This window comes from Felis catus, chromosome B3, assembly GCF_018350175.1.
Source record: "Felis catus isolate Fca126 chromosome B3, F.catus_Fca126_mat1.0, whole genome shotgun sequence".
Classification (NCBI taxonomy): Eukaryota; Metazoa; Chordata; class Mammalia; order Carnivora; family Felidae; genus Felis; species Felis catus.
The window spans coordinates 144,862,199-144,886,106 of record NC_058373.1 but is presented as its reverse complement, the minus strand read 5'-3'; the positions used below and the strand labels follow the sequence as shown (position 1 = coordinate 144,886,106).

Sequence of the window (23,908 nt, the reverse complement as noted above, 5' to 3'; positions counted from 1 at the left end):
TGCTGACAGCAGGGAGCCCGGATGTGAGGCTCCAACTCGGTGAGATTATGACTTTAGCTGACCCTCAGAAGTATTTTTTAATAAAGCTAAATACAAAGTGATTTTGTTTTTTGCCATGTTTGATGGTTTCATATTTAATTTCATTGAAAAAAGTTTGTACTAATTTTAACTTTAATTTTTAGCAGGTGTACCACTCATTTGTATCTAATCAGGGACAGTTCTATTTTTATTTTTTTGAGAGAGAATAAGCGGGGAAGGGGCAGAGAGAGAGGGAGAAAGAGGATCCAAAGCAGGTTCTGTGCTGACAGCAGAGAGCCCAATGGTGGGGCTCAAACTCATGAACTGTGAGGTCATAACCTGAGCTGAAGTCGGACACTTAACCAACTGAGCCACCCAGGTGCCCCCTGTATTTTTATTTTCTCAGTAGGCTCCACACCCAATGTGGGGCTTGAACTTATGACCCAAAGATCAAGAGTCACGTGCTCTACTGACCAAGCCAACTGGGCACCCCAGAATTTTAGTTTATTTTTTAAATTTACTTTTTTAAAAGTAGGCTACTGGGGCGCCTGGGTGGCGCAGTCGGTTAAGCGTCCGACTTCAGCCAGGTCACGATCTCGTGGTCTGTGAGTTTGAGCCCCGCGTCAGGCTCTGGGCTGATGGCTCAGAGCCTGGAGCCTGTTTCCGATTGTGTGTCTCCCTCTCTCTCTGCCCCTCCCCCGTTCATGCTCTGTCTCTCTCTGTCCCAAAGATAAATAAACGTTGAAAAAAAAAATTAAAAAAAAAAAGTAGGCTACATGCCCAACATGGGGCTTGAACTGGGGATAACTTTTTAAAATTATTCTTGGGGTGCCTGAGTGGCTTGGTTGAGTGTCCAACTCTTGATTTAGGCTCAGGTCATGATCCCAGGGTTGCATGATCGAACTCCAAGCTCAGCGTGGAGCCTGCTTGAGATTCTCTCTCTCTCTCTCTCTCTCTCTCTCTCTCTCTCTCTCTCTCTCCCTCTCTCTCCCTCTGCCCTTCCCCCACTCACTAGCTCTCTTTAAAAAAAAAAACAATTATAAAATTATTCTTAACCATACCTTTGAATGCTTCTTAGAGCCTAAAAATTTGCTAAGTGCTTTGGATACACTATCTTATTTACTTCTTAGTCCCTATGAAGAATTTTTGTCCTTTTTTAAAGAGTTTTTGGTTTTGTACTCGATACGAGATACCTTTCCTAAAATTTTTTTTTAAGTTTATTTATTTTGAGAGGGAGCGAGAGTGCACATGCACACAGGGGAAGGACGGGGTCGGGGGGTGGGGGGGAGAGAATCTGAAGCAGGTTCCTCCCATTCAGTGCAGAGCAAACTGAGGCTTAGAGGAAAAAATTTGCCCAAGATCATATACTAGTAAGTGGCAGATCTGGAAATTAAACTGAGAGCTGTCTGACCCCAGAGTCTGTTCCCTTAACCATTACATGCCCCAGCCTTCCCAGGTAAATACAAACATACACAAAAGTAGGCAATTTACATGTGAAGTCCCATTTAATCCTTTGACAATCATGTGAAGTAGTGTTGTTATTCCCATTTTACAGATGAGGAAACAGAGTCAGGAAGGTTAATTTTCTCCAAGTCACCTGCCTAATAAACGGTGGACAGCGTCTGAACTCTAGCTTGACGCCAAGCTCATTGCACAATTCTGCTTCCTACTGCTGGCTCTCCGCCTCATCTGGCTGTATTTACCCCAACCAGGTGCTCGCAGTTTGCTAAGTAATGGGCAGCCGGTGCCTATGAAATCTTTGTCAAATGAGTGCCTGAATGATGCCTTTCAGCACTTGCCTCGAAGGGCAGACATGAATAGCTGCTGAGAAGGTAAATTGGTAAATTGGCCTTCTGGTTGTTCAGATATGGGTGTCTGTTTTGTGTAGCACGAATTTGCCCCTCGAGCAAGATCAAGTCTGCACGGACCAAGAAGACCAAGAACCTTGGTGTTTCTGAGCTGTGGGCCACTGAGGGGCCCAGGACATTGCCCTCTGTGATGAGCCATCTGGTTGGACAGCGGGCCTCTATGACATCCTACTCTCAGCTATCTCTAGCCTCCATCGCACCGTTGGAGCAGAGCTTAGTTAGGCAAGTTCCTGTCTCCCCTGCTGGAGTAGGAGCTATAGGGGATTATGCATTGTTTTTCTTCTGGCAATAGCCTGTCACAGGGGTGTGCAAAGAGCAGACATTCAAAGCTGCTAGGAGGGAACTGAAGGTTATCTGATGAGTACAGAGGTGGTAAAGGCGTTGGCTATGTTGAAAGCTAGTGTCCCAAACCAGGGTAATCTAAGGCGCCCAGGTTAATAAACATTTCTGAGTTGCTGGGCTACAGGCCCCGCCCACATCACAGGCCCTGCCCAGGGGCCTTCTGTAAACAAATAGCAGCTCTCTGACTCCCACTGACGCCCGTCCCCACTCCTGAAATCTCTGACCCTCTGGGCAGGATGTCTCCCTGCCTTTGTGACAGGCCCCTCCCACCCAATACTTCCACCGCACCTCTGGCTTTCAGATGGCACTTTGTTGCATCTGCCTGTTTACTGGTCTGCCTCCCTCATTAGGCTGAACAGCTTGTGGTCAGGGGACCTGTCCTTGAGGAGCCCACGGAGTCAGCTACAAAGGGGACAGAGGCAGGAGGCAGAGGTGTCTACGAGGAAGAGATGAAGTGAGGTGTCACTGGAGACAGACATGATGTCGTCTTGCTCCCGAGCATCTGACTCCAAGCGGAGCCTATCTTCTGTCGTTCCTGGAAAAAGAGAAAAAAGTACACGATTGTATTGATTCAGTAGATGGCGGAGAAATGTCGATGACTTGGAGAACAGGCTCTGCTCTTGGGTCGCTTGAGTCTTGGTCGCCGGGGAGCCACGCACAGTACAGGGCGGCAGCTATGCTGGTCTCGTCTGGCTTGCCTCAGGTCCTGTCTTCGGGGAAACAAAATGTTTGGCTACCTAGCTGCACCCTCACCTGCTCAAGTCTGGTGGCTGCAGGAAAGGCCTTTGCTCAGACTTAGGGCCCTGCTGTGGGAGGGCACCACAATAAAGGGCCTGGGGGAGGCCGAGGGGCGTCCTGCGGCCAGTTGTCCCGCCGGAGACCCTGCGAATCCCGCTGACTCCTGACAGCCGTTTGCAAGCCTTTGTGAGGGGGCATCTTTGCGTGTTCCCACCTCTGCCACACACTGTCCTCTTTAGTTGTGAATCTGGCACATCTTTTGTTTTTTAATTTTTAAAAATGTTTATTTTTGAGACAGAGAGACACAGAGCATGAGCATGGGAGGGGCAGAGAGAGAGGGAGACAGAATCCGAGGCAGGCTCCAGGCTCTGAGCTGTCAGCACAGAGCCCGATGTGGGGCTCGAACTCACAAACCGCGAGATCATGACCTGAGCCGAAGTCGGACACTTAACCCATTGAGCCACCCAGGTGCCCCCTGGACTCTGTATTTCTTAAAGGATGCCTCTCTTGCTTATCTATGCAGGACTTGGTTTCCCGAAGCCCGTGGTTCTCAAATAGAGGTAAGCATCAGAATCTCTGGAGGGCTTATTGAAACACAGATTGCTGGGCCCTCCCCAGAGTGTGAGAGAGTAGGTCTGGGTGGGGCCCAGAATTTAGATTTGGAACCAGATCCCCTGGTTCCGCAGGTGCTGCTGGTCCCCGGACCACACACAGCCCTAAGGCCAGGGGACCACATGACTTTGGAGCTCAGGTACCTCTTTTCCTTCACCATGGATTCAGCAGCTTTCTTTTGAGTAATCCCCCGAGCCCTCATTCAGACAGTCTGTCTGGGAATCAAAGTCAAGAAGAACGAAATCGGTGTCCCAGTGACTGTGTTGCAGTTGTGGTGCCCAGGCCGCTTGGAGAAGTTTCGGGGCCGGCTGTCGGAGACTTTGTGTTGTATGCACCACGGCCAGGGGCCTCACAGCGGTTGTCCCAGTGACATTGTGCTGTCGCAATGCGGCCACCCATGTTCTCTCACTGGCGTGCCAACACCTCATGCGGTTGGGGAAACCAAGGCTTAGAGGGAGGATTTGTCTCAAGGCTGGGGCTGGGGTGCTGACGTCCAGCTGTAGGGTTTTTCCCACTGTCTAGGACCTCATTATCCTGTTTGGCATGTCCCAGTTCTAGAGTTTGCTCCCCTTCCTTTGGCTGGATTTTAATTGCTCCAATGCTCCTTTTTAGACACGTGAGAGGAGGCGGGACCCAAGGGCTGAGGGTGTATCTCCTCACGACGCTGACCTGCTTCAAGCAACCACTGTGTATGGCGCCTGCGGCCGAGCAGGACATGAGAGACGCGGGGGGCCCCTGCAGGTGCTGTACCCACTCGTACGCGTATGGTTGTTTGTGGGCGCTGGGGAGATGTCACCTGAAAGTCTAGATTTCTGATTCTGCAGGAAATAGGAAGCCCTGGCAATGCTGGGATATACCCGTATGTGGCCACGCCTCTGTCGTTCAGAGCTGAAGGTGGGGCGTGAGTGCTCGCAGACGGCAGCCCCGTGTCTCTGTGCAGGCGTGCACGTGGCCCCACCTGTCCCGTTCACTCCCGTGGCCGCCTCACCTCCGCGCTGGCGGTCACGCCTCTGCTCGTTTCTTTCTTCCTCCAGCGAACGTGCGTCAAATGCCATCTGTGTGCCAGCTCGAGGGAAGTGAGACGTTCGAGACCTTGCCCTAGTGTTCTAGGGCCGCTGGGACCAAGTAGCACAGACCCGGTGTGAGACAACAGACTTCTTCTCCCCTGGTTCTGGAGGCCAGAAGTCTGAAATCAAGGTTCCGGCAGGGCTGTGCCCTCTCTCTGTGCCTGGCGATGGCCGGCCGGCCCGGATGCTCTTCCGCTTGCTGTTGGTTGGACGCAGGCGCTGTCTCTGGCAGGTGACCCTCTTCCCTCTGCGTCGTCGCAGGGCGGTCTCTCTGCGTGTGCCTGTCTCTGTGTGTCTTCTCAGAAGGATGCCAGACGTGTTGGACGTAGGGCCCGCCCTACACCTTGGCCCAGTATGACCTCCTCTTAACTTGATTTCGTTCGCAGAGACCCTGTTTCCAAATAAGGACTCATTCCCCTCATCCAGGATCCGGACTTCCATGTATCCTTTGGGGAGATAGAGTTGAACTTGCGGCTGACATTTAAAGAAGGACCCCAAACAACTCCAGATGTAAAACCTGGCCCTGGCTCGTCACTCATGTTTGGGAGACAAGACTCCCGAAGTGTCAGCAAGGACCCGGTGGCCGTCTGCCTTCCTGGAGCACGAACAGTGAGAGAGTCCCGTGGCCTCAGTGCTTCATGCACACCGACCGCTTAATCCCTAACACAGCCCTCCCAGGGAGATTCTGTTGCCAGTGGACTTTGCAGATGAGGAAACTGAGGTGCAGAGCGGTCATACAGCTTTGCCAAAGTCCCTGGGGAGCAGAGCTGGGTGTGTGTGTGTGTGTGTGTGTGTGTGTGTGTGAACGACAGCGAGTGCCAGCAGGTTGTTTCCCGTTCTCTTCAGACCCTTGGCCCTTGTGATAGGGACAGGTGAGGCTAACCTTTGTCTCAGCTGCCATCACAAAACCCAGTGCTTACCTCCTTTATCGTCCCCCTGGGGCGTGTGCTGCTCTGTGACTTCCCAGGGCGATCGCAGGGAGCTTTGGGCACGATGTAGAAAAGGTCTGATTAGGGACGCCTGGGTGGCGCAGTCGGTTGAGCGTCCGACTTCAGCCAGGTCATGATCTCGCGGTCCGGGAGTTCGAGCCCCGCGTCAGGCTCTGGGCTGATGGCTCGGAGCCTGGAGCCTGTTTCCGATTCGATGTCTCCCTCTCTCTCTGCCCCTCCCCCGTTCAAGCTCTGTCTCTCTCTGTCCCAAAAATAAATAAACGTTGAAAAAAAAAATTAAAAAAAAAAAAAAAAGAAAAGGTCTGATTACTTTCTTGATCCCTAAACTCCCACTTGCACAAGATTTAGTCCCATATTTAGGGTCAGTTTCCTGCATCTACTGGCAGATGGAAGAGCCATCCAGAACCCATAACAATATGCTCTAAATAACGTTTATTTTGTGGTACTGATCCATCTGAGTAAATATAGTTAGTACCAGATGGGACTTTTGCAATCTAGAGTTCTGAAGGCAAGAAAGGATTCGTTTTGAGTTTCCTTAAATTAGGTGAGCAATTTTTTTCTTGGGCTATCAACCCCCACGTTCAACATTCCCAGCGTGACATTTTGTACTGTTATACTTGGTAAGTAAAGCTTAGCTATTCTGAGGTTTATGTGCCAGGAGCCTGTGCTCAGAGTTCCCTTTTTAGTTGCGCTCATAAAGGCTGCTCACATGTTTGGGTATTTCATGCAGAAAGAAGTCTTTCGGGCTAGGTCATTCTCGGTTAGATATTTACGAAGTTCACGGCTATTTTTAACACACACCTCTGCTGCCTTAAAACCACAGTCAGCATTTAAAGCCATGACTGGCTTCTCTCACTTGGCATAATGTCTGCAAGGTTCACCCATTGTGCTGAGTGAAAGAAGCCAGTCACAAAAGGACAAATGCTGTATAAGTCCACTTAGATGAGGTTCCTAGGGTAGGCAGATTCATGGAAGCAGAAAGTAACAGGGTGGATGCCAGGGGCTGGGGGAGGGGGTAATAGGGAGTTAGCGTTTCACAGGGAAAGAGTTTCAGGTCGGGAAGATGGAAACATTCTGGAGATGGACGGTGGTTTTCTAACAATGTGACTATACTCAGTGCCACTGAACCGTATACATAAAAATGGCTAAAATGGTAAGTTTTATGTTGTGTATATTTTACAAAACAAAAAAACATCCTATAATAACCTAAGCAACTCTTTGTAAATGGATACAAGTGATACAATTGATAGAAACCTCACATGCCTGCGATTAAATATGATGCATATCATAAATACTGACAATCATGCATATTTATATGAAGTTTCTTTTCTGTTTTGTGCTTTTCTTTATTTTTCAATTTAAAAAGTTCCCCAGAAGATATCAATTTTAGCTAACTCTGTGACACTGAGCCCGTCTTAGCATTTTGAACTGCTACTCTCCTGTAAAACAGGTGGGGGGGGGGTGGGTTAAAGACAAGAAATTTACTCTGCGGAACAGTAGAAACCAAAGTAAATGGAAGTCACCCCTCAGTAAGATTCAAGTGGTAACAGAATCAAGTGCAACACCGTCAACTCCTCAGCCTCCCAGGGCAAGAGTTGTCAACCCAAATCCTCCCAGGGCAAGAATCCTACACCCACATCCTCCCAGGGCCCTCCAGCCACCCCCCTCCCCCCCTCAGGTGATCACAGCAGGGCTGCAGGGCTGTGAGAGGCACTGAGGAACCACAGGGACTCCGGGAATGGAAATATAAAGGCATCCACATTCAACTAAGGAAACAAAACAAAACCAAACTCCATGCAGGCCAAACAAAACTCAAAGGGATTGTGTCTGGCCTGTGGGCCGCCAGTTTGCAATTTCTGCTTCAGAGTGAGAGACTCTTGGATCTGGGAGGGACACTGGAGGACTTTTTGTCCTCATCCCTGCTTTTCCAAAGAAGAAACCATGATGAAGTTATGCATTGCTTTAGAAAGACCTGGCCTAGAATTAGCTACATCTTAGACAACAATTTTAGGGCTCTCTTCTTCTTCAATGCTGGCTAGAATTTTTTTTTTCTCATTTCTTTATTTCAAATTTTTATTTTTGAGGGAGAGAGAGAGAGAGAGGATGTGCATGTGAGTCAGAGAAGAACAGAGAAAGAGAAAGAGAGAGAATCCCAAGCAGGCTCTGCACTGTCAGCACAGAGCCCAATGGGGGCTCGAACACATGAACAGTGAAATCATGACCTGAGCTGAAATCAAGAGTCAGATGCCTAACTGACTGAGCCACCCAGGCACCCCATTTTTCCCCCCAAGATAGTATATCATTCCAAGTTTGAATTTGAATCTTTTCCTTAAACATAGATAAATTGATTTAATTTCATCTTACTGCACAAATGAAGTTCAGTGCCTAGTATTTTTCTGTTTGAGTGATAGCTGCCACTTTCCAACAAACTCCAGCACTTAATGGCCAGCAGAAATTTTGATATGCATACTACGTGTCTCCCAGCCTTTTCAAAATTGCAGTTATTTGCGTGTGGGCCTTTGGATAAAAATGCCAAAGGAAGTTATCGGTGGACGTTTTCATATATCTGATACTGCTGACCTTCTAAGATATTTAACAAGTTTTGAGAAGGTAGATTTTTCTTTGGCTCTCTTGTTAACATCCGTTGTGAGAATTTGGATTACGTTAGGAGAGCTCTACACCAGGGCCATGAACTCGCAGACCTAGGATGAATACGGCCCCTGTAGATGTGTTATGCTTTGATCATCATTGTTTTGGGAGGAGGGGGATGAAATGGCTTTAGGTCATCATGTGCTCTGGAAGCTCCCCCAAGTAATGACATCTTCCTCTTTGAGGAACATACAGCCCCTTCCTGGCCATTGAAGATGTGAGGTAGCGGTCCATCTTATTTGAGGGAGATCACAGTGCAGTGCTATCAAAATGAGGTTCTCCGGGACACGTGTTCAGAAGTTGAGTGTATGGGGCACCTGAGTGACTCAGTTGGTTGAGTGTCCGACTTCGGCTCAGATCATGATCTCACAGTTCGTGGGTTCAAGCTCTGCGTCGGGCTCTGTGTTGACAGCTCAGAGCCTGGAGCCTGCTTCGGAGTCTGTGTCTCCCTCCCTCTCTCTCTCTCTCTGCCTCTCCCCCTCTCATTCTCTCTCTCTCTCTCTCTCTCTCAAAAATAAATAAACATTAAAAAAATAAAAATAAATAAAAAAAGTGTTGCCTGACCTTGCCGGGTTAGCCACGTGTGCGGTCAGCAGACTCTTCCCTTTGGACAGGGGATAGGCCTGTTTAGCTGCCCTGCATCTGGCCACGTGCAGGAGTGTCTTGTGGCCCTTCAGCCCAGAACATTGGGAAGCCATGTCCTTGTGGAAGGGGCGAGCCCTGATGAATGGCAGAGGAGACCCCCATACATCTAGAAATGGAATTCACAACCATACCAGTCCAGCCCAGTAAGCATACGTGGAGACACCCCCACTGGCCCTGCAGGGGTCATCACTGAAAGTAATGATAAGGACACCATAGTCTATTTGTCCAGCATCTGCCAGGCAGTAGGTTCTGAGCAAAGTTCTCACGGGTAGGAGGTCAGAGGCCATGTTACTAACAAGCGCTGGCTCTGAGGGGCAGTTCGGGTGACCCCCTCGGCCCAGTTTGCTCAGAACCTCCCTGGTTTTAGCAGTGAAAATCCCTATCCTGGGAAACCTCTCAGTCACAGGCAAACTGGAACAGTTTGTTACCCTGGGGAGGGGCACATGTTTTACCTAAATTACTTGGTATAATATAAAGTGGGATGGGGAAAAATGTGGGCCAAAAGGACTATTGAGATCAAGTTCTGGGAAGTGCTGTCCACCCTCCAGGCAGCAGCCAGAGAGCATTTGCTTAAATTTTACTTTTTATCTCTCTCTTTTTTTTAAGATTAAAAAATGTTTATTTAGAGAGCGAGAGAGCACACACATGAGGGAGGGGCAGAGAGAGAGAGGGAGAGAGAGAATCCCAAGCAGGCTCAGTGCTGTCAGCGCAGAGCCTGACGCGGGGCTCGATCCACGAACCGTGGGATCATGACCTGAGCAGAAATCAAGGGTTGGATGCTTAGCAGACTGAGCCAGCCAGGTGCCCCATTTTTTTTTTTTTTTTTTAGAATTAATATTTTATTGTCACTTATAATCAGATGGCAGTTGGGTATATAGTCTTCATACTTGATCTTTCCTTTTTGTAAATAAAAAAATATCACAAGTTGTCAACATCCAATGACTGGTTATGTTTTCAGAAAACATAATTAGATTAATTCATTAATGGTAGCTTCAAGTTTCTCATCAGCTCCAGAAAATTCACCCACCTTCTGTTTTTTTTTAAAAACGGGAGGGTTGACTTCACACTCTGAAGCAACCTCTGACAGTCACCCACGTCTACTTCAAGGCACACCACGTTGGGATCCTTCTCAGAGAGGGGATGAGAGATGGACTTGACCATTGTGCAAGGCCCACACCCCGTGGCAGAGAAGTCAACTACTAAAGCGTTCCCCTCACTGTTCAAGGCTTCCCGAAAAGCGTATTTGCTCTCGATCTGCTTCACCATTTTGGCGGCTGGGGTCTGACAAGCGACCGTAAGGACCAATGGAAGTGGATCCTAAACGCGGCCAGAGCTCCAGGCGCCCCACGTTTTACCTTTCGGGAGCAGCTTTAGACTCACAGTGAAACTGAGCGGAAATTAGAGATTTCCATCATGCCCGCTGTCCACACACAGGCACGCCTCTCCCAGTGTGGCCATCCCACCAGGTGGGACATTTGTTACAATTGATGAGCCCACATCGACGTGTGGTCATTACCCACGTAGGCCGTAGTTCGCTTTGAAGTTCACTCTTGGGGCACATCCTACACAGAAGAGCATTTTTAAAAAGTGAGACACAGCAGAAGGAGCAGAGTGACCACAGTCCCGTTCTGTGAACTGCATGTTGCACGTACCGGCTGTCACGGAGAGCGCTTCCCTAATTGGCCTGGGGTGACGAGTGGTCACGAGACTCTGCTTGGGTGTTGAAGGGACACGTTGCGTGTCAGTTTGGAGAGAACCCAAGGGCTTTGTGGGGTTGTAAGGAAATCCGAGATTGAATGGAGAGTCAGGAATATGGCGGGAGGCCCTGGGCCTCCTGCTAAGGGACACTTGGCTCTTTCTCTCTCTTGCCCAGTGGAAATTGCCCAAGGTGGTCCCAGCACGGCGTCAGGATGCCTTCAGGAGTCAGGCTCTGCCCTTGGCCACTTTCTCTCTCTCTCTGTTTTTGTTTTTGTTTTTGTTTTTGTTTTAAGTTTATTTATTTTTAGAGAGAGCCAGATCCAGGGCTTGAACTCACAAACCATGAGACAGACCTAAGTTGAAGTCGGACACTCAACCGACTGAGCCATCCAGGAGCCCCAGCCACTTTTTCTTTTAAACCCACGAACACAAAGTGACCAGGTGACATCATTTTGGCTGGTTGAGCTTGGTTGCCTTGGATGGGGCTGCCGCCCTCCTGAATACAGGATCTCTGCTGCCCCCTGGTCCGGCCTGGATGCTGTGCATTCTTCCGATGACGTTGTATGCTTTCTCTCTGGCCTGCTGTCCCTTCCTGCTCTGGCCATGTCCCTCCTGGAAAATGCCTACACCCCATCCCCTCCCCTCCAATGAGCCTTCTTTTTGTGCCTGTTTATGGACCGTCTTTGGGGAGCCCCACACCTGCCTGGTGGTTTCCTGCTGTTCCTTTGGGAAACACAATTGCTGATTACCCTCCCAGCCTGAACACTAGAATTTACTGCTTTGAGAGACGCATACCTTTGAAAACAAAAAAGCCTATTTGTCTGCTTTGTCCTCCCAAGGGCAAATAGGGTGACAAAGGAAAGGAAGGACCTTCTGCATCTTTAACAGGTTGCTCTGCCCTGCTTGCGTGCCCTGCAGCCAGACTGTTGGCTCTTTGTGACCCAATGCTGCGGCACCCAGCTCCGTTTCCTGCCCACGTTGGCGCTTTGTTGAGTGATGAGTGTTGATGAGGTTTTGGGGTGATGGTGGGGGGTCTGGAGCTGACGACGTAGAAAGAATTCTTGAAGACATCTTTGGTGCAAAAAAGGTGATTTTATTAAAACATGGGGACAGGATCTGTGATGTGCTAAGGAAGACTCCTAAGATGCCTGAGGCCTTGCTGTTGTCCCGCCAAGGTGGTTTTCCCTCTAGTAAGGCGTTAGCATCAGGATGTTCGCAGGTGCCTGGAGAAATGTTCTACTCTGTCTTGGTCTGAAGTATCTGTCAATGGGCTGCAGGTTATGAGGAAATTTAATTTTATCTGCCGTTTCCTTCTGGCCTTTGTTTCCCATGTCACTATGGAGGGGTGATGTTGGGGCTCCTCTGAGAAGCAGCGGGGACTAAAGGTTTGCAGGAGGGAGATGTCCGTGGGGGAGAAAATAGGGGTGCAGGTGCCGAGGGCGGGAAGAGCGGGGACAGCCGTGCACATTGGACTCCGGGGTAAGGAGGGAAGGCTGGTGACTTGGAGGGCCTGCTGCCTCAGCAAGGTCTGGCGCGGCCATCAGAGGAGGCCTTGTGTCCTAGGAGCGGGCCTGCCCACACATCCTTGCTGTGCTCGGTCACGGCTGGTGGCAGCCATGGGAAGCTTGGATCTCAGAGCTCGGCAGCTGGGCCCTGGACCAGTCACCTTCCCTGGATCTCAGGGTCTGCGTCCTTACGGCCACCACATTCTTCTGGGCATGACCGGCCTGGACCTGTCCCCTCGCCCCACCTCCGTGATTACAGATGCAAAGATGAAGGGGAACAGTGCCCCTGACCGACGCGTTTGTCACAAGCCCCCGCCTGCTTCTGTGCCTGTGTCCTCTGCTTTGGAGGTCAAGCCCCTGTTTGACGGGTGTTGGGGCTAAAGAGAAGGTGGTTCTTTTGCCGCCGTGTGGGTCCCAGCAGAGAGAAAATGGAAAATCAGGTCATGAGATCTAGGAAAGAATGTAGGTCAATTAAAGTTTAAAGCAGAGACGTTTCTGCAGTGGCTCCGTGAGTCAGCATCGAGTCTGGGGGAAGTGCCACAGGCACCCGAAGGCTGATGGGGTCTCGCGTGGGGCCAGGGCCTCCGGCGGGTGCCGGCAGCGTTGTCCCCACTGGGGGGAGCAGCCCAAGGTTGCTTGCAAGTTTTCATGCTTTTAAGCTGAGCTGAAATTCATCACCGAACACCCTTGACTGCCTGGGGAGCGTCCTAACTCAAGCTGGGAATCTGGGCCAGCTGTTTATAAGAACAGTATTTGCTGAGTGAAGCCAGCAGGGCAGACAGGGGGTGACTTCTTGGAGGGCAGGAGGGGGTGGGAGGGAAGGGATCTGGCCACGAGCTCATACTTTCGACAACCTGCTCTGTGCCATGCCGTAATTTTTGCTCTCTGGCGCTGTGGAGGCCTCCCCGCGCCGCACAGAAGGGCAGCCCAGCTCTGCTCCCGGAAAGGCTTCCCCGTGGACAGGGCAGCATGGGAATGACAGGAACCCATCGCATGGGTGACTTAGCTGTCACCTGCAGCACTTGTGGCCAACCTCTGCCCCACCCAAAACACACAGAAACGCACAGGGGCGATTTGTCTGAGCTGGGCCTGGGTTCTCCGCAGCGGCTTCGGGAGGCCCTGCTCCGGGCCACAGCCACGGCTCGGCCTGGGTTTGGGCTCTGCTGTGGGCTGGGCTGTGTTCACATCTACCAGGCTTTGGGACACCTCATGTCCTGGGACTGTGTCTTCGTTCTGTTTTTTAAGCACCAGCATCTATGTTATGGGCTGAATTACCTCCCTCCCCAGATGCACAGGTTGAAATCCTAACCCCCGGCACCGCAGAACGTGACTGTATTTGGAGATGGGGTCCACACAGGTGTGGTCAAGTTAAGAAGGGGTCATTAGGGTGAGTCCTGATCCAATAGGGCCGGTGTCCTTATTTGTTTATTTTTTTTAGTGCTTATTTTTGAGAGAGAGAGAGCACGAGCAGGGGAGGGGCAGAGAGAGGAGACAGAATCTGAAGCAGGCTCCAGGCCCTGAGCTGTCAGCACACAGCCTGATGCAGGGCTCAAACTCATTAACCACAAGATCATGACCTGAGCCAAAGTCAGACGCGTAACCCACTGAGCCACCCAGGTGCCCCAGGACCCGTGTCCTCATAAGAAGCAGAGATCAGGACACAGAGATCAGGACACAGACATGTACAGAGACCACGTGAGGACATGGGGAGAAGATGGCCATCAACGTGCCAGGGAGAGAGGTGTCAGGAGCAAGCCACCCTGCTGAGGCCCCGAGTGGGTTTTTGGCGTCCAGAACCACTAGCATACGAACTCCTGTTGTGTAAGCTGCCTGGTCCGTGGTGCCTTAGGTCAGTCCTGGGAAGCGAATGTAGCCCCCGTGTCTTGGGTAACTTAATGAGCATCCGTGGAAGGAGCGAAGGTAGAAGTGATCTTGAGTAAAACTGCTGAATGCTGGGTGTCACTCCGTAGAGGAGGCCCTGGGGAGAAGTCACTCGTCTAACGTCAAACTTGACACTCACAGCAGAGCTCACGTCCGCGGGGACCCCCTCCTAGGCAGAAGCTTCTCCCCAGGTTTCTTTCTTCCTGGGCAAGGGAAAGAGGTCGACCTGAATCCTTGCTTTCCACATCTCCCTCCAGTAGAAGTTCTGGTCCACGTTGTGGGGGGGTGGGGGGGAGAGCGGATGTGCATGCGTGGAATAATGCTGTCCTCACTCTCCATGACAGGTGTCCTCACCGTCTGCTAGTGCTTGGAAAGAAAGCACTTCTTCTGTGTGTCAGGACTGAAGAGTTACCATATTACCAGGGGTTTTTAAAAAATTTTTATTTATTTTTTAAGACACACACACACACACACACACACACACACACACACACACAGAGTGTGAATGGGGGAGGGGCAGAGAGAGAGGGAGACACAGGATCCGAAGCAGGCTCTGGGCTCTGAGCTGTCAGCACAGAGCCTGACACGGGCCTCGAACCCACAAACTGTGAAATCATGACCTGAGCCTAAGTCAGACGTCCAACTGACTGAGCCACCCAGGCACCCCTATTAGGGTTTTTTTAAATTAATTTTTTAAAAAATATTTTATTTTTGATAGAGACAGAGCATAAGTGGGGGAGGGGCAGAGAGAGAAGATTCTGTGTGAATCTGAAGCAGGCTCCAGGCTCCCAGCCGTCAGCACAGAGCCCGACGCGGGGCCCGAACCCATGAACCGTGAGATCGTGACCTGAGCCGAAGTCGGACGCTCAACCGACTGCGCCACCCAGGCGTCCCTAAATTAATTTTTTAATTTGAGTGTAGTTGACACAATGTTACATTAGTTTCAGGTGTGCATGTCGTGACTGGACAACTATACATTATGCTATGCTTGGCCACAAGTGTGGCCACCTGTCACCGTGCAGTGCTATTACAACACCACTGACTACATTCCCTATGCTGTGCCTTTTATTCCCATGACTTACTCATTTTGTGACTGGGAGCCTATGTCTCCCTCTCCCTTTCACCCATTTAGTCCATCTCCCACCCTCCTCTTCCTGGCCACCATCAGTTTGTTCTCAGTATTTGCAGGTCTGATTCTGCTTTTTGTTTGTTTATTCATTTGTTTTTAGATTCCACATGTGAGTGAAATCATATGGTATTTGTCTTTCCCAGCATGACTTACTTCACTTAGCATTATACCTGATCATTCCATGTTGTTTCAAATGGCATGATGTCATCCCTTTTTATGGCTGAATAATAGTGTGTGTGTGTGTGTGTGTGTGTGTGTGTGTGTGTACATGCACGCACACCACATCTTCCTTATCCATTCATCTATTGATGAATTTTTAGGTTGTTTTCATATCTTGGCTATTGTAAATAGTGCTGCAATAAATATAGGAGTGCATAGGCATTTTGAGTTAGTGTTTTCATTTTCTTTGGGTAAATATGCAGTTGTGGGATTATTGGATCATACGGTATTTCTATTTTAATTTTTTGAGGAACCTCCATACTGTTTTCCCCAGTGGCTGTACCAGTTTACATCTACTAGGGACTGTTTTGCTTGTAATTATGCAATGGAAGTATTTACAGTAATTAAATGTATAGTTTTAAAGGCTTAAGAGTTTTTACTTGACCTCCCTTGTAAATGAGACTAAATACCAAAGACCCCTTGTGATTGTGAAACTTGACTGAATTTATTTAATTTATTTTAATTTTTTTAATGTTTATTTATTATTGAGAGAGAGACAGACACACAGAGCATGAGCAGGGGAGGGGCAGAGAGAGGGAGAGACACAGAATCCAAAGCAGGCTCCAGGCTCTGAGCAGTCAGCGCAGAACCCAACGTGGGGCTTGAACTCACAGACTGTGAGATTATGACCTAAGCCGAAGTCGGTCACTCAAGCAACTGAGCCACCCAAGCGCCCCTAAAAACTGACTGGATTTTTAAACTGTTTATACTCAAAAACCAGGTTTTAAAATGTAGTATTTTAGCACATTGAATATTTGTTTAAAAAGCAGAGTAACAGTGCCTAGTCATGTGTGTGCACCACAGTCATCTTTAAAAACTCCCAAACCTTTTGCGATGGTGTGCCCAGGCCATTGGTGGGGGAAGTGGCTCACTGCAGCCAAGGGGGGGTGGGTCTTGGCAGGGGAGGGGTGGTGGCTGTCCAATTTGGGTACAAATTCTTCCACTGACTTTGGTTTCCCTGCAGAAGGAAATGCTTCTGGCCCTGTCACCTAAGGCAATGTCTTCAAACTGGGGCCTCTGACTCATTAGCAGGCTGTAATATTGGGTTGCAGTATTGTAACCAGCATTAAATAAATGGAGTAGAATTAAGGTTTCCAAGCAAAATACAGGACACCCAGTTAAATTTCAATTTCAGTTGCAAAACAAATAATTTTTTTTACTGTAAATATACCCTAAATATTGTGTGGGATGTACACATACTAAAAAAAAAGTCAGTTATTTATTTATCTGAAATTCAAATATAACTGAGGTCCTGTATTTTTAAAAAAATTTTTTTTTAACGTTTATTTATTTTTGGGGCAGAGAGAGACAGAGCATGAACGGGGGAGGGTCAGAGAGAGGGAGACACAGAATCTGAAACAGGCTCCAGGCTCCGAGCTGTCAGCACAGAGCCCGACACGGGCTCAAACCCACGGACCGCGAGATCATGACCTGAGGCAAAGTCGGCCGCTTAACTGACTGAGCCATCCAGGCACCCCGGTCCTGTATTTTTTTTAATGGGCCAAATATCTTTTTTATTTATTTAAAAATTTTAAAAGTGTTTATTTATTTTTGAGAGAGACAGAGTGGAGCGGCGGAGGGGCAGAGAGAGAGGGAGACACAGAATCCGACAGGTTCCAGGCTCTGAGCTGTCAGCCAAGAGCCTGATGCGGGGCTGGAATCTGTGAACCACGAGATCATGACTTGATCTGAAGTCAGATGCTTAACCGACTGAGCCATCCAGGTGCCCCTCGGGATCCTGTATTTTTAAATGTTTGTTTGTTTATTTTGAGAGAGGAAGAGAGAGTGTGGGGGGGGGAGGGGCAGAGAGAGAGAATCCCAAGCAGGCTACATGGTGTCCGTGCAGAGCTGGATACGGGGCTCGATCTCATGAGGTGGTAGATCATGGCCTGAGCTGAAATCAAGAGTTGGATGCTCAACTGAGGCCACCCAGGCAGCCCAGGAGTCCTGTTTTTTTTTTTTTATTACTAAATCTGGCAACCCTAAGTAGCATGGAGTAGAAAATACCAAAAGGGGCCATATACATATATATAGGCAAGTATTGGGACACGTTGGAATGTGGTTCTTCCTGTGAGCTGGAGCCTGCGGTGGGAAAGCCCTGTCCTGGCACTCGTGCGTGTTACCTGCGGGACAACCGCAGTGGCGTTTAGCAGGGCCTGCTGTGTAAGAGGGGGCACCTGGGCTGCTATAATGACCACCGTCGTTCTGTGCTCTGCCTCTTTTTTTTTTTTTTTTGGAAAGGATTTTTCTTGAAAGAACTCAGAGCCTTCAAATGTTTATGGAAACATTACTCAGAAAATGTCCCCCGTTGATCAGGCTCTCACCTGTCTTCTGAGGGGAAGATCTCAGTCCCGCTCTCCGGGTCTCACCCGGGCCGAGGGGCCGCCAGGTGGGCAAAGCGCCAAACGCCAGCGGACGCTCCCAGCCCTGGCCACCAGGTGGCGGCACGCGGCCGCCGTCTCGGCGGAGATCGGGTGTCCGCAGACTTCGCTTCCCGCTCGTGTCCCCGGTATTACTCACGGCGGCCCGGGCCGAGGCCTTTTCTCACCCGGATTCTGCAGCCGGCCGTGCAGCGGCCCCGACGTGTTCCCGAGCCCGGGAGGCAAGCGCGGTGCGGGGCGCCAGTGCCGCAGGTGCGGCCGCGCGGCCGCGGCTCCCGGGGAAGCCAGCGGCGCCGCACTCGCCAGCCCGAGTTGCGGCGGCTGCGGCCCGCGACAGGTGGCGCCCCGCGGTGCCCAGGCCCGGAGGGCCTCCCCGCGCTGCGCCCTCGCCCTCGTTCCGAACCCGCCTCCGAGGGTTCGCAGCTTCCTCCCCACCCGCCGCCCCTTTCCCTTGACATCACTTTTGAACTTCAACTCTTCACACCCAAATGGGTAGACTCCTCGACACAGCCGAAGGGGGTCCGTCTCGACGTAACGTTGTGCTTTTTGCCCCGGGGAAGAGGCCATCGCCCCTTCCTCATCTCCTGAGTATGGGGTCCCAGCCTCCCCGCCCCCCCCACCCCTTCTCCCCCACCCTCACGTCCTCTCTCCTGCCCTGGTGACGAGTGTCAAAGCTGTTGGACTGTCTCCCAGTGGAGGAAGAAGAGGTGGGGGGCTTCCGGGGTGGGTCTGTGCGGGTGCACTTCGAGGCTGCTGGGGACCGGGGGTGGACACTGCGCCCCGGGGAGGCCACAGCCTGCGCCCACACCGGCCCTCTTGGGGGCTCCACAGGCACGGACAGCGAGCTCTTCCTCCCGGGAATGAGGGTGGGTGAGGACCGCAGCGTCTGTCCCCATCCTCTGGGCCCCACGCTCTGTTTCTTTAGGGTTCTAGGAGAGAGACCAGGCGTTGCCGTAGCCTCCGGCCGCAGGGCCTGAGCCGGATCCGTCGGAGTCAGAACAGTTGAGGGAGAGCTTTCTTACTCCAGGTTGGACAGACTGATCCTGGGCTCTGTGGGGTTACTTCCTGTGTTCCCACATGCACATGGCCTCCTCTCCCCCTAGCCAGCTGCTCACGCGTGGCCCCCTCGAGTGGCAAGTGGCCGGCCCACCTCAGTCAGCAGACCCCTGGAGGGGAGGGAGGGGGGACAGACACAGGGGCAGGTTCTGAAAGGGCAAGTGGGCATCTCGATGAATAGGAGGATTTTACAAAGGGGATTTTGCCGGCTTCCTGGGATTTAGGATGTGGGAGAGATTATCCCAGCGTCATTCTGCTTCTGCGGACAGTGGGGCTCCGAGGGGCACCTGAGGGAGGGAAGACCCTTCTCTCCTGGCCCCAGCCCCATTTAGGCAACACCTGTGGGAGCGACCCACCACGAAGCTTCTTTTTTTTTTTTTTTTTCGTGGAACTATGATTGCTCACGGGGCAGAGGCGGACACTGCTGGTCAGGCCCACTGCTCCAGAGAGGGGGCTAAGCCTGGGGAGTCGCCCAGCCCCAGAGGCAGAAGGGCTTGAGGGGCCCCGGCCCGGCCCCCACTCCAGCAGGAGAGGTGCTGTGGGAAGGCACACACCTTAAGAGGGGCCTCGGAGACTCTTTGATCCACATGTTCATTCATTCATTCATTCATTCAGCCAGTCTCTGCTGAACCCTGAATGCACGAGGCCCTGCCAGGCACCAGGACTCAGGGGCCAACCCAGGCCCGATCTCACGCAGCTGATGAGTCTTTGGAAAGAGGGACGCTGAACGGGTAGAGGTAGAGGTCAGGGGCCACGAGGCACACATCTGGCTCTTGCACTCTTGTCTTGGGGGCCTCCTGGAGGAGGAGGGGGAGAGTGAGAGAAGGGGGCGGGCAGGAGCTGTGTGGCTGCAGCGCCGAGGGGGGCAGGTAGGCAGGGAGGTGGGATGGGCCAAAAGGTCTTCAAGACTTCAGTCCTCTAATAAATGTGACTGAGTCCTTGGGCGACAGGAAGCTGGCTGAGTAGGGGTGAGTTGACCAGATCTGCGTTTGAACACCAAGACCAGCCCTGGAAGGGAGCAGGAGAGAGCCTGCCTGCTGTCACGGATCTGCAGTTAGGACGCTTGGATGGGGCAGTGGCAGGAACAGAGGCAAGCAAGCAGATTTCATACGCTTTGGGAGGGAGGATTTTTTTTAAGTTGTATTTATTTATTTTGAGAGATGGGGGGGGGGAGGGAGAGAATGAGCCGGGGAGGGGCAGAGAGAGAGAGAGAGAGAGAGAGAGAGAGAGAGAGAGAGAATCTCAAGCAGACTCTGCACTGACAGCTTGGAGCCTGAGGCAGGACTTGAACTCATCAACCATTAGATTAAGACCTGAGCAGAAATCAAGAGCCGGATGCTTAACTGACTGAGCCACCCAGGTGCCCTGGGAGGGAGGATTTTGTATCAAGGGGTGTGATTAGCAGCACTGGGGACTGGCCGGCAGGGTATCTCTGCCCAGAGTCAGATGGGACTGTGTTTCTGTCTTTGACGACACCCTCATCCCTAGGATTCCCTTCAGCATTTGTTTCATCCTCTAGTGAAGTCTTTTCTATCCGGAAACCTTTATTCTGTGGGTCAGGGAGCCAGTGTAGAATTTGCTGCTTACTAAAAATATTTGTTTCAGCTGTATAATCAGTAGCTGGTAAATGTTCAAGGGTGTGTTTGGGATTCCACTGGGCTTATAGTAAAGTGGATTCAAGAGAAAATTCCACTTATTTCCTCACAGAAGGGAACGGTTGAGTAGGCTGTGGTCCGTCCTTGGAGGGCTAAAGAGGATGTACCCACGAAAAGGAATGGGGACTCTCCCTGTAGATGACCACAAGCAGCCTTTAGGATGCACTGTTTTGGTTGGCAGAGTAATAGCGGTCAAGGCGTAAAGATATTCTCGCCCTAATTCTTGGGACGTGAATGCGCGACATGGAGAAAGGGACGGTGCAGGGGTGATTAAGGGTGTCCAGTGGCATCATGAGTCCTTCAAGGTGGACGGCCTTCCCCACCTGTGGTCGGAGGGAGAGAGGTGATGACAGGTTAGGGATGCGATCCTTCCGGCCTTGAAGACAGAGGAAGGTGGGCCGCGAGCAGGCCGCCAAGGTGACCTCTAAAAGCTGTGTGTGCGCTGCCCTTGGCTCTTTTCCTTGAGTTGTGCGTCTCGAGGTGAGCCTCATCGCCGTCAGTGGCTGTGGGAGCTCCAACTGGTCTGACTGCTGTAGACAGTTTATTAGGCTGGTTCCTTCCAGGTGCGTTCCAGCCTGTACGTGGCCTCAGCTTTTATAAAGGTGCCGAGGTCCGGATTGTGGGGGGAGTCTGGATCTGTCAGGATATTGAAGTTTTCGTAGTGGAATTGCTAGGGCTGAGGGTGCGTGCATTTAACACCTTCACGGGTCTGGCACATCCCCCTCGCCCCCCTGCATGGGAACCACGCGTGGACGGCGGGGTTCTAAGCTCCACCGTCTGGTGCTAGAAAAGGAGGGGTGCATCGCTCCGATCTGTCTGGTGAAGCTAGTTGGTAAAGGGAGAGAACGGGCCCCGGAGGGTTAGGGGGAAGCCCTCAGGCTCGTGGGGACGGCGCCCAGCTCGAGTTTTCGCAGCGGCTGCCGCACTCTGTCCTGAGCTCCCCGGAGCTGTGGCCACGCCGGTGGGGTTCCGAGCAGCTGGCTCAGGCTGGGGCTTTCCTGGGACCCCTTCGGGGTGGTGTCCAGCAGCGTGGAGGCGAGGGGACATTTAGAGAAAGGCTGCCTCTCCCTCCCGGGGCTGCCAGTGTGAGCTGGAGTCCAGCAGGGGCCCGTGTAACCTGCCAGGCGCCCCTTGAACTAGAGAAGAGGGAGGGGACATTCCACTCGGGTGGGCAGCTGTGCTGGGACCCTGGGTAGTCTCGTAAGAGGCTGGAAACCCCATGAAGAGGGCGTTTGTTGCCTCACATGAACTCATCTACTAGGATGTGATTTGAGGGGGTGGGGGAGACAAAGGGAACTTCCAAATGGTTTCTGAGAAACTCCAGAAAAACAGGAAAAGCAAAACAGAAAGTGAAACTTTGGGATTCTCCGAGATTTCTCTCCAGCCTGGCAGACTCACCTTCTGTCCCCAGGAGGCTTCTAAGCTGGGAGTTGGTCAGTTTACAGGAGCGAGGCACCTAATACAGGGACGGTGGCTCCTCTCGGTGGCCTTAAGCCCGACTGAGGGGGTTTCGTCCTCTGTCCACGCCCCCTGCCCCTCTGCCCACCCCTTCTCCCGTAGCCTCGTCAAGGCCACCAGTTCTTCTGTGTCACCTGGACGTGTGACTCATGAGGCTCTACGGCTTTCGAGGTTCCTGGTCTGTGCTGCTGGTGGGGGAGTCCCCAGAACCGAGGTGTCCCTCATGCCCAAGCTTCCAGACCTGGGCAGGATGCCGAGGTCTGGCCGCCCGAGCCCACTGGAGACAGTCCTGTTCTGACTGCTGATCATGTTCATCTCGGACTCGTAGAGAACTGGGGGCAGGGTGCCAGGGTTCCAGGGCAGCCTCCCTGCGGCCGCTGAAGTTTGTCCCCTTTCATCCGAGCGCCTTGCGAGAGCTCCGCTCCAGGCAGGTGACCCGGGGGGACACATTGTACGGACTTCCCTTCAGGCTGTGGGAGTATCTTTCTGGTTCTGGATGCTGGATACAGCATGCTTCATATTCACAGCCCAAAAGTCTTTGCATCAGGAAAAAAAGGATTCTCTGGGAGCACCCCCCCCCCCAGCATTTCTAGGAGGAGAAGCTCCGGAGTTGCCTGTGGGGCTGGCTCCCCTCCCCCCCCCCTTCTAGAACCTTCCAGCTGCAGGGCCTCAGGCCATCTCCTTGTCTCACTGCATATCTATAAAGTAGCACCTGCCTCATGGCACCGGACAGGGGCCCTGTTTTGCAACACGTGGGGAGGGGGATATTGTGGTGTGTGTTTAGGGCAATGCCAACATCTCTGCACGCTCGCTGTGTTCTGTGAGCTCTGTGTCCCTTAGTTAAGTGTGGATATGCATGTGTTTCCGTCTCTGTGAGCAGGAAGTAGGAACACAGGGAATGGCAAATGAGCCAGATGGTCCTCGGAAACCAAGGCGCTGTCCTCGAAATGGAGGACTGTTCTAGAATGTTGAATTGAGTCCCTAAGGACAAGGCTCGTGGGAGTGTGCTGTGGAACCGGGTTCAGAGAAACACGGGACCCGTCCGGCTGGGTGGGGGAGGGGACCTGAAGGGGCGAGGGCGATCGTGTCGCAGGCAAGAAAGAATTCTTCTCTACCTCGGGGATCTTCCAGCTCGACTCAAGACTAAGCTAACGTGAGATGGGTCAACGGGACAAAAAACCCAAAGTTTTGTTCTGTGTGCACGGAGGCCTAATATAAAACTGAGACCTAAGGAAGAGACCCAGACGGGTCTCTTTTAGACTTTCTGTACTTTTAGACAGAGAAGCACTAAATTTTGAGAAATTGGCAGGATAAAGAAAACAGGTGTTTGGGAGATTTGTTTATTTGTTTGTTTGTTTATTTAAATTTACATCCATCCTGGGGCGCCTGGGTGGCGCAGTCGGTTAAGCGTCCGACTTCAGCCAGGTCACGATCTCGCGGTCCGGGAGTTCGAGCCCCGCGTCAGGCTCTGGGCTGATGGCTCGGAGCCTGGAGCCTGTTTCTGATTCTGTGTCTCCCTCTCTCTCTGCCCCTCCCCCGTTCATGCTCTCTCTCTGTCCCAAAAATAAATAAACGTTGAAAAAAAAATTAAAAAAAAAGAAAAAAAAAAAAGAAAAAAAAAAGAAAAAAAAATTTACATCCATCCAAGTTAGTTAGCATCTAGTGTAACAATGACTTCAGGAGTAGATTCCAGTGATCCAACCCCTACATATAACACCCCGTGCTCAACCCCACAAGTGTCCTCAATGCCCCTTGTCCATTTAGCCCATGCCCCCAGCTACCTCCCCTCCAGCAACCCTCAGTTCTCTATATTTAAGAGTCTCTTCTGTTTTGTCCCCCTCCCTGTTTTTATATTATTTTTGCTTCCCTTCCCTTATATTCATCTGTTCTGTGTCTTAAAGTCCTCATATGAGTGAAGTCATATGATGTGTGTCTTTCTCTGATTAATTTCGCTTAGCATCATACCCTCTAGTTCCATCCACATAGTTACAAATGGCAAGATTTCATTCTTTTTGATTGCCGAATAATACTCCATTG

The 23,908-nt window shown here is 51.4% G+C and overlaps 1 pseudogene; it reads right to left on the bottom strand.

The window, feature by feature from the left end:
• Positions 1–9,856: 9,856 nt before the first annotated feature.
• LOC101097493 lies at positions 9,857–10,155 on the bottom strand (annotated as a pseudogene).
• Positions 10,156–23,908: the final 13,753 nt, after the last annotated feature.